The sequence below is a fragment of the Empidonax traillii genome, unplaced genomic scaffold (genome assembly GCF_003031625.1).
Source record: "Empidonax traillii isolate 1590-97213 ecotype Southwest subspecies unplaced genomic scaffold, ASM303162v1 scaffold1665:size134340, whole genome shotgun sequence".
Classification (NCBI taxonomy): Eukaryota; Metazoa; Chordata; class Aves; order Passeriformes; family Tyrannidae; genus Empidonax; species Empidonax traillii.
In genome coordinates, this window is record NW_020956858.1 from 88620 (window position 1) to 98838 (window position 10219).

At 48.7% G+C, this 10219-nt stretch overlaps 1 long non-coding RNA gene across 1 annotated transcript; it reads left to right on the forward strand.

Moving 5' to 3' along the window:
- Window positions 1-6811: 6811 nt before the first annotated feature.
- Window positions 6812-8113, forward strand: LOC114070706. Its single transcript, XR_003573958.1, has 2 exons — window positions 6812-6950; window positions 7612-8113. It is a non-coding gene; the product is annotated as an uncharacterized LOC114070706 (long non-coding RNA).
- The last annotated feature ends 2106 nt before the right edge of the window (window positions 8114-10219 follow it).

Below are 10219 nucleotides of genomic sequence, written 5' to 3' on the forward strand. Positions count from 1 at the left end.
TTTTTTTTTTTTTTTTTTTTTTTTTTTTTTTTTTTTTTTTTTTTTTTTTTTTTTTAATTCTAGAATGCTTTGAGGATAAATCCAGGAAATGTGTAGAAGGTGGTTGGACATTGGCATGGGCTCATATCCTGGCACAGTTAGACAGCTCATAGCCTGGCTCCCAAGGGACTGGAATGTCTGTTGTTTCCCTGGATGGCTGCTGATTACAAGTTTGGAAAAGTTCCAGGTGGCTCTGCGTGGCCATGAGCAAGTTGTAAACCTCACACCACAAAATTCCAAGGAAAAAAAAAAAAAAGGAAAATTAAGACCAAAGCAAGTGGCACACAGCCCTTGGAGCAGGGCAGGGCTTGGTTCTTAAAACAGGTGTGAAAATAAAGGTTGTTGCCTTGGCTGTTCCTGGAAGATTAAAGTGGAGGAAACAGCAGGAGAAGGGACATATCTCTAAGGATGTATGGAATTGAAAGAGCTATTATCAGTTGGGCTTGGAAAGGGGAAGGAAAAATAGGAGAAGGAGGCCAAAATCAAGAGGTGAAGAAGAAGAGAAATGAAGTTATGAAGTGCTGTCAGAGGGGTAGCAAAGTGTCATGACTCTGAGCCCCTTATTAGCAATTTATGGAAGGGGATGGAAGGGGAGCTTTAGGACATCCTTGTAGGGATTACTTGGTGCTGAGTGTTAGACCTGCTTTGATGATGGTGAGATGAGGTCAGATCTGAGTTGTCAGTAAACAGAAATCCAGCCAGAATATCAAACTGTGGGTTGACACAGTGAGGGCAACAATCCAGGAGGATGATTTAGCCCAAGTCACACTTATGGGGAGGGGAACTTCCAGGAAGGTGGTCAGGGAATGCCAGGAAGGCTCCAATACCCAGGGAAACCCAAACAGGTTATTCTCCTGCATGGGTCTGGAAAGTGAAAGAGGGACCTGAGGCATGTGGGGAAGGAAACAGCCACTGGATGTCAGGAGGTTTGCAGAAAAAGAGATGGAAGTGGAAAAAAAAAAGAAGAGTGTAACCCCTTGGGAATTTAGAGGTTTGGAAGAATTAAAAAACAGCCTTAAAAAGAAAATAAGATCAGGTTTAATTTGAAGTACTGAGCCCAAGAGGAGCTGCTGGAGAGCAATTGTGACGTGCACTTCAGTAGGAGAGGCAGGTCAGCAACAGCTGAGCCGAGGAGACAGTGGAGTTTGTAAATGTTAGACTTCATTTCTCCGTCTGCACTTACCGCTTTAATATATTTTCAGCTAACATTTCATTACAATTTCCACAAACATTTCATGTCACGACTTCACTACAATGCAGACTGAACAGCTGTAAAATAGCCCTGCCAGCGCTGGCAATTTGCACTGGGAATGCAACATCCAGTTCCAGTGGCTGGTGAGTGCTGTGCAAAACGAGCTAACAGGCATTTTTCATTTCTTTAACCACTTACCTCAACAATTAAATGTATTGCAGCGCTAAATGTGCAGTGTATAATCAGTCATCCCAGACTGTATGAAAGCATCAGACCATACATCTCTGTTGTTTTGTCAGAAGCTGTACAGAGTGCTGGCTTAGCACTCTGCAAATGGTTTTGTTCACTCTTGTGATTTTAATTGTACAACAAAATCCAGCGAAGTTTCATTCATGCTGTGTGTGCCTCCTGCCAGGTGCCAAATCTAATATGCTCTCCTTTTCCTTTTCCTGCTCAGTGCAGATAAAAGTGAAAGGTTTTATCACAGCAGTCTGTTGCATTTCTATTTTCCTTCTTTGCCCCAAAGCTGAGATGTTTTGCTTGTGGCTCAATCATCTGTTTCTCAAAAATGTCTGTTGGGCTTTAGTTATAATTATAATAGAGCCATAAAATGGTTTGAGTTGAAAAGGACCTTAAAGATCATCCACCTACCATGGGCAGGGACACCTTCCACCAGCCCAGGTTGCTCCAAGCCCCATCCAACCTGGCCTTGGACACTTCCAGGGATCCAGGGGCAGCCACAGCTTCTCTGGGCAACCTGTGCCAGGGCCTCACCATCCTCACAGGGAAGGATTTTTTCCTAATATTCCATTTAACTACTCTCTCTTTCAGTCTGAAGCCATTCCCCCTTGTCCTGTCACTCCAGGCTCTTGGAAATAGTCTCTCTCCATCTTTCTTGGAACAATTAGGTCAACCCAAACCCTTCTCTTCTGCAGCTGAACAATCCCAGCTGTGCCAGCCTTTCCTCCCAGCAGAGCTGCTCCAGCCCTGGGATCCTCTTGGTGCCTCCTCTGGGCTCTCTCCAGCAGCTCCATGTGCTCCCTGTGCTGTTCCCAGGGCTGGAGCAGCTCTGCAGGGGGGTCTCACCTGAGGGGGCAGAGGGGCAGAATTACGTTACAGAGAGTCATTGGGGTCTGACATATGTTTTTGCCCTCCCAGTTTTGGCACAGTGGAAAAGTAGAGAAACTGGAAGAGGTAAAGCAGCTGCATTCAGCCAGAGTACCTGGCAAAGTGTAGCCCAAACCGTGCCCCATCCCCACCTTGTCCCCCAGCCCAGAGCACTGAGTGCCACGGCCAGGCCTGCCTTGGACACCTCCAGGGCTGGGCACTCCAAACCTCCCTGGGCAGCCCCTGCCAAGGCCTGACCACCCTTTCCAGCAACAAATTCCTCCTCCTGGCCAACCCGACCCTCCCCTGGCACAGCTTGAGACTGTGTCCTCTCATGTCAGTCAGATCAGTCAACTCCCAGCTGACCAACCCCTACAGCCAAAGTTGTCCACGGAGCTGTGGGTGTGCAAGGCACCAAGCAGTTTTCTATTCAGCAAGTAAAAAAAAAAAAAAAAAAAAAAAAAAAAACAAACCAGTTTAAAAAAGTACAGAAGGTGGTGTGTGAATGAGCGCTGACAGCTGGCTGGATGTGAGCCAGCAGTGTGCCCAGGTGGCCGAGAAGGCCAATCTTGGCCTGTACCAGGGACAGTGTAGGCAGCAGGACCAGGGAAATGATTGTTCTTCTGTGCTGGGCACTGGTGAGGCCACACCTCAAGTGCTGTGTCCGGTTTTGGGCCCCTCACTTCCAAAAGGACCTTGAGGGGCTGGAGCGTGTGCAGGGAAGGGAAGGGAGCTGGGAAGGGGCTGGAGCAGCAGGAGGGGCTGAGGGAGCTGAGGGGGCTCAGCCTGGAGCAAAGGAGGCTCAGGGGGGACCTCAGTGCTCTCTCCAACTCCCTGACAGGAGGGTGAAATGAGGGGTGGTCGGGCTCTTCTGCCTTGTCCCAAAGGGAAGGACAAGATGAAATGGCTTTAAATTTCACCAGGGCAGGTTCAGATTAGATATTAGAAAATAAAAATTCCCTTCAAGACTGGTCAGACCTTGGAATAAGTGTCCCAGGGAGGTGGTGGAGTCACTGGGTCTGTAATTGTTCAGGAGTTGTCTGGATGTGGCCCTTGGGGACATGGATTAGGGGTGATTGTGGTGGTGCTGGGTGAGGGTGGGACTGGATGACCCTGAAGGTCTCTTCCAGCTGTGATTCTTTGAAAGCCAAATGTTCCTGGTCTCAGTGTGCCCAGGCTGGACTGGGGCTCCTCTGGTTGTGCCCCTGCAGAGCAGGGGACAGGGGAGGCTGCCAGGCTGGGACCAAACCCACTGCCACGGCCACGCTGGCGTTTGGCACGTCTGGGCTGTGAGCAGAAGTTCTTGTGGGCTGCCAGGACAGCCTATGCCAAGGGACACCTCAGGCTCAGCTCAGGACTTCCCTCAGGTGCCAGCAGAAGAGGGAATGTGTTCCCACATGTGAGTGCAGTTTCCACGCCCCCAGTGATCCCTGGTAAACTCTCGTCCTCACCATCTCGTGATTCTCATGCTGCTCCTCAGCAGGATTTTACCAGGTGCTTTGTAAGAGGTGTTTTGAGGGATGTTTTGCAACACAGATTTTATTCAAACTCTCTTTGAAACCCTCATCCCCTTTACAGTTTTGTGGCTGGTGAGAGTTGAAGGCACAGGACATTTCAGGATGATCTCTGGATTTCACCTGCTCCCTGAAGTTTCTATCTGAAGGTCTGGGCTGGGCCCTTTTGCCAGCCTGGATGAGGCTGTGGTGCTGAGCCTGGTCACCCCAGGGCAGCTGAAGGAGGCTCATGAATTCAGCAGGGGCTGGAAAGGGCAGTCAGTGCCCCTGCCTGACTTTATGGTGCTTTTTTACTGCGCTCCAGGTGCACCCCTTGCTCTTTCTGGAAAAATCCTGCACTTTTCCTGCCCCTCAGCAGGTCCCTGTGGTGTTGGGGACCCTGTGCTCAAGGACAACTGGCCCCCAGCCCAGTTCTCCCCAGAGCCACTCAGAGCTGCTCTCCTCAAATGTGTCAGGTCGGATTTGCTGGTCAAGGCATATTCCTATTTCCCCCAAAAGATGGCACTAGGATTCACCAAAAGTGAACCACTCAGCACCCTGAATACATTTAATCTGTGAGAAATGCCACCAGCACTGTCCTTGCCTCACACCATAGCCAAGGGATGGCCCCTGCAGAGCATCCTCCCCTGGGATCAAAGTTTTGGGCGACAACAGCAGAGGCAAAAACAAGTTTCCACCTGCTCAGAGTGTGTAGTGGGAGGGGATTCCTTTGCTAGGATGAAAATATTCCCCCCCCCCTTCCCTTTGCATCCCATGTTTTATTTCTAAGGCAATGGGAAAAACAAATATGCAGTATTGGAATGAATCTTCTTGCCTGCTGATAATATCCGCTGAAGCAAAATCGACATCATTAGGATTTTTTTACTCAGAAGTTAATTATTTTTTCATTTGAGCAACACAGCCCATAAACCCATGAATAGAGAGCCTGCCTGGTAATTTGGACCGGGTTTTAAGGTGGTTTTTTGTGTTTTGTATTTTTTTTTTAAATGGGAATGTTTCTACATAATGATAATTATAGGAATATTTCCATGATTAAAAGAATAAAACTAATGAAAGCATCTTCTGGTGAGATTATTTTCCCCTGCAATTTCTGTAACACATTGAAGAAAGCTTTTTATCTGTCAGTGAAGCAATCAGTTTTTGCCTGAAAAACAATCCCCATTCCAAGATAATCGACTTCTTGTGTTCATTACCATCTCTAATAGAGCTATCACCTGAAGAGCTGGAATTTTGCTTTTCATTAAAGAAAATGATGGGACTGTAGCTCTGTAAAGGAAAAGAAGTCGAAGTGTGCAGCTGAAGGGTTTCTGAAGAGAGCAGAACTCCCTGGCTGAAAGGGAGCACATTTATTAATGAAGGGAGCACCTTGTCAAAGCAACTCACCTGCCTGGAAAACTCCACAATCTCCAAGGGCTATTGGATCCCACAACTGCCCAAGAAAACAGTGTTTATCAACAACAGCAAGTTCAGCAGCGATGCTTTTTGCAAAAAGTTCTCTTTTTTTCTGGTAAATGTTGATGTCAGAAATGAAATGAAAGATGGGTGTCGGATTCCCAGGTGCTTCCAATTCTGGGGGGACCAGAGGCCAGCATACAGTAATTCCTACTGCTAGCAGCCAAAAGGGCTTTTTTTGCCTCCCTTTCAGTGTTATCAGGGCTAAAGAAGTGATGAAAAATATGAGTGTGAAAGGCAGCTGAAGACTCTACTTAACCTTGATCTGAAAAGCCCTCATGGCAGACCTGGGAAGGAGATGTTCTGGCAGTGCAGATGCTTCTTCTAAGTACAAGAGTTTGCAGGTGTCTTGAGCATGTTGCTGCCCCTGACCACCATCCTATTTTAACAGGGATCTACAGGTCCCACTGCTTTTGTTGTGCACTTTTCCTACTCTTGTCTCTGGGTCTGTTCAGTAGTCTACAAAATGCCATTCACCTTCGCAGCACAACTACTAATTAAATTATAAAGTGTAGCACACACTTGGAGGAGAGGATTGCTCCAGGGTGGATTCACCTGTAACCCTTCTGGAGGGCTGGAATAACCTGTGGGCCTTCTGGATTCCTCCTTAACCCCTTTCTGGAGGAGAGGATTCATCCCTAGCCCTTCTGGAGGGCAGCAGCTTTGCTGCTTTTTCTAAACTAAGAAAACCCTGGACAAAAGCAAACCAACTCCCCCCTCCCCCCGAAAAAAAACCCAACAAACGACATCAAAACGTTTTACGAAGCAGCCTCTGAAGGTGGAAACACACTGCATAAAGAGTGTTTCTTCAGGATGCTTTGGAAGCAAAGGGGTGGGCCCGGGGGATGTGGGTGTTGTGGGATGTGCTGTCACTAGATGGAGCGATGGGTTAGCGCGATCCCTCTGCGCAGGAGATCCTGCTCGGAGCATGTTTTCGGGCTGGTCCGGGGGTTTGGCAGGACGGGGCATGTTTGCAGTCTCCTCTGCAGAGGCGCCAGGGTCTGAAGGAGCCGTGTGGTGCCGGGATCAGGACGCAGAGAGGTGCTCAGTTGCTTTTTTCCGGCCATTCCCACCCCAGTTCTGCTGCTCCGCCTCTCGCTTCCATTAACAGCATCACTGCCCAGAAACTGCAGAAAAAGCAAAGCTAATTACCAAAATCAATCATCCCCAAAGGACAGGAGCCAACCTCTAGTGCCAAAATTGTCCATGGATAGAGTCCAGCTCTGCCACGGGGGCTTTTTTGCTGAAGCCTGTAAGCACAAGCCCAGCTCATCCCGACATCTGCAGGGTGCACCCATGGGTGCAGAACCCAACGTGTGTGTGTGTGTGTATGTTGCCATTCCAGAGCATCGGTTCTTCCTCTCAGAGGTCTTTTCCAGCAGTAATGATTCCATGATTCCATGATCTGGCAAGTGCTGGGCTGCCCCAGGGAGCCGTGGGTGCCTGCCGCGCTCGCTGATGTCAACGGCAGCAAATGGGACGCGGTGCTTTGAGGAGGCCTTGGCACCTCCACAGGCACGGGGCTTTCATGTGGTTTCTTGGGTGTAACTGAAAGCAGCTTTTGGCCCAGGGGAATGAATATTTTTTGCCTTTGTGTGTGCCCTGGTTTCTGTAGTCATGGTGTGAAATGCGTCTTCTGGAGAGCGGTAATTAGGATGTGTTGTCGCTGCTTCTTCAGAAGTCTGTAGCAAAAATAGTGCGGCAGCAGGACCAGGGAAGGGATTGTCCCCCTGTGCTGGGCACTGGGGAGGCCACATCTCAAGTGCTGTGCCCAGTTCTGGGCCCCTCATTGCAATAAAGACACTGAGGGGCTGGAGCGTGTGCAGGGAAGGGAACGGAGCTGGGAAGGGGCTGGAGCAGCAGGAGGGGCTGAGGGAGCTGGGGGGGCTCAGCCTGGAGAAAAGGAGGCTCAGGGGGGACCTTCTGGCTCTGCAAGTCCCTGCCAGGAGGGGGGAGCCGGGGGGGGTCGGGCTCTGCTCCCAGGGAACAGGGACAGGAGGAGAGGGAACGGCCTCCAGCTGTGCCAGGGGAGGCTCAGGTTGGACATCAGGAGGAATTTAGTCATGAAAAGGGTTGGAAACATTAGCAGGGGCTGCCCAGGGAGGTTTGGAGTGCCCAGTCCTGGAGGTGTCCAAGGCAGGCCTGGCCATGGCACGCAGTGCTCTGGGCTGGGGGACAGGGTGGGGATGGGGCAGGTTGGACTCGATGATCTGGAAGGATTTTCCCAGCCTAAATGATCCTGGGATTCTGTGATAGGCATCGAGTAGGGCTGTCCAAAGCATGATTTTTTTTCCCTCTTCTGAATAGATGATTTTCTTCTCATCAAAACACGTGTCAGCAGCATCCTCAGGGTCAGAACAGCAACTTTTGGAAGGATTTCTTTCATGACACCATGGATTAGGCACATGAACTCCTGCTAACCTGTCCTGAACTCTGTGGTCTTGAGCCACTTCAGCAGTTTTGGTCACTCTGCCACAACCCCAAGAAATGTTCTGAGTGCAATTTAAACCTGGTGTTAAAGTCCTGGTGTTTGATACTTACCTACTTCTTAGACTCTTTTCAATTATGTGCATTAGTGGTCAAAACTGGGACACCACAGGAGAGCCAAACGTTCCTCCAGTCAAGGCTTTGCTTTATAACCCAAGAAGAACTGAAAAGGAAGAAAAAGTGACATATTACAGTGACTAAGGCAGTCTTTCAGCACAATCCATCATAACTCTTGTTCCTTAAACATCTCCTCCTGTGGTGCTCACAGTGTAAACCTGAGCTTACCCTCCTGGAAGAATAAAGTTTCTTTTAGCACGTGAAAGAAGTTTTCAGAGCTTGAGCTTCTAAAGTCTGTGGAAAAACAAGCATTGAAATGATACAGGAAAATAATAACCTTGGGGAGGGAAAGAGGGGTAAGATAATGATCACAGTGAAATGGTTGGGAGCGTGATTTCACTGTCAGGAATGCTGCAGCAGGAACTGGAGATTTTTTAATCGTTCGTCGGGAGGGACAAAGCCTAAATAGTCGGGTCAGGAATATTTTTTTACGAAAAAACAAGGCAAGTTTAGTTTGTTGTCCCTCCTGGATTCAGTTTTGAGGTGAGCAGGGACCAGTTGCTTGTCTTGCCCGACCTCCTTCAGTAGCACAAGCCTCAAGATTTCATCCAGTTATTCCTGCAATGAGCTTGACACGAGAGGAACAGGTTCTTAATTTTTCATTAATGTCCCAAAAGAACCACAGGAGTTCTCTCCCTTTCGTTAGTTTTAGCACAAATGTGTGGTTTCTCTTCTGTCAAAGTTCAGCCACTACTGTGTTTGTTGCTCTTCAGTTGCCTTATTTGTTTACTGTCTATAGCAAATATTATGTTCTCCCCTGTAAAAGTGCCCACACGTCAGTCGGGGAATAAGAAACAATCCCACATCCCTGAGGTGACTCACACACCTCGTGGATACTGAATCACCATCGAGATGAGGTGAACATGTGGTGTGCAAAGCAGAGGCTGGAACGTTTTCAGCCAAAACATTCAGAAAACACTGGTACACGTCAAGGAATTCAGGGGAGGGGAAGAGCAGCAGCTTGTGAATGATTATTTGTAACTCCAAGGGCTAAACCGACACTTCCCAAACGCTTCTGGCTGCCACCCCCACTGCAGACCATTCATTTGGTGCCACCCCAAAACCAGAGAGCAATGTAGACAATTCAGCAGTCCCTGGTTCAAGTTTGGGCGCTATTGGGCTCAACTTTTATTTGCTACTTCACGCTCATCAGCCACATTACACTGTAATACCCCATATACCACCCAAAAATCCCTCTGGGGACTAATAATGAGGCTCTGCTCTCCCTGCCACCCCCAGAAGGACTGGAACCAGCGGCACCAGCTCCCCAGGAGATGCTTTTTGAGCTGAGATGGGCCTTGTCCTTCATAGCTTCCACCCCCATCCAGGCTGAGGAGGAACAAGGATGATCCTCAGTAGCTCTTGGGAAGATCAGGGATCATTGTGGTGCCAAGCAAAGCCAGATACTCCTCGTGGGCACAGGAAAAGCTCCCCTGTGGTGGCCCTGCAGGACCTCTGGAAGCTCCATTCCTGAGGGATCTGGCCAAGGCTGTAATGGAAGCACACTGAAATTATGGGAACTGAGTCACAGATCCCAGCACACACTGGATGATTTTATAGGTTAAAAGCAAATCTCATTTAGGAGGCTTTTTTTTTCTCCCCCTCCCTCCTGTCTGAAGGTGATTTGGGCTGATTATTTTGCTCAGAGTTGGATCTGTGACGCTTTGTTGCCTCCCCAGCCGAGAGGTTCATGAGCTAAACGCTGTTCCAGAGCTGGACCCGATTGTGTCCCGGGTTAACAGATGAGCCTTTGTCAAGGACATTGTGCAAACACATTTCCACAAGACATCATTGTCTGGACACATGAGCAAATATTTGCCTAAAAAGTCTAATTGACTATTGTTCAAGAGCTGCCACCTGCCCCTTGGCTTTCTGGCACTGTCCTGGAAGGGACTGTGTTTCACAGCAGTGCCTTCAGCCAACATTTCCATGGGAGCCAACTCTCTACCAATAATTGAGTAAACATTCAGCTTGCTGCCTATTATTTTAATTTTTTTTTTTAATTTATTTTTTATTATAAAGGAAGTGTTACGAAGAAAAGGAGTAAAGGCAGCGTGCCTTGTGCTGCAGGGAAATGATACACGTGGTCTGACAGAATCACAGACTCACACAATCAACAAGGCTGGAAAAGGCTTCCAAGGGCTTTGAGTCCAACCTTTTGACTGATCCCCCACCTTGTCACCCAGCCCAGAGCATTGAGCGCCACGTCCAGTCCTTCCCTGGACACCCCCAGGGATGGGGACACGCTGGAGCAGTCATGGATGAGCCCACCAGCAACACAAAGGAAAAGCCCATCTGTGTTGCACAGCTC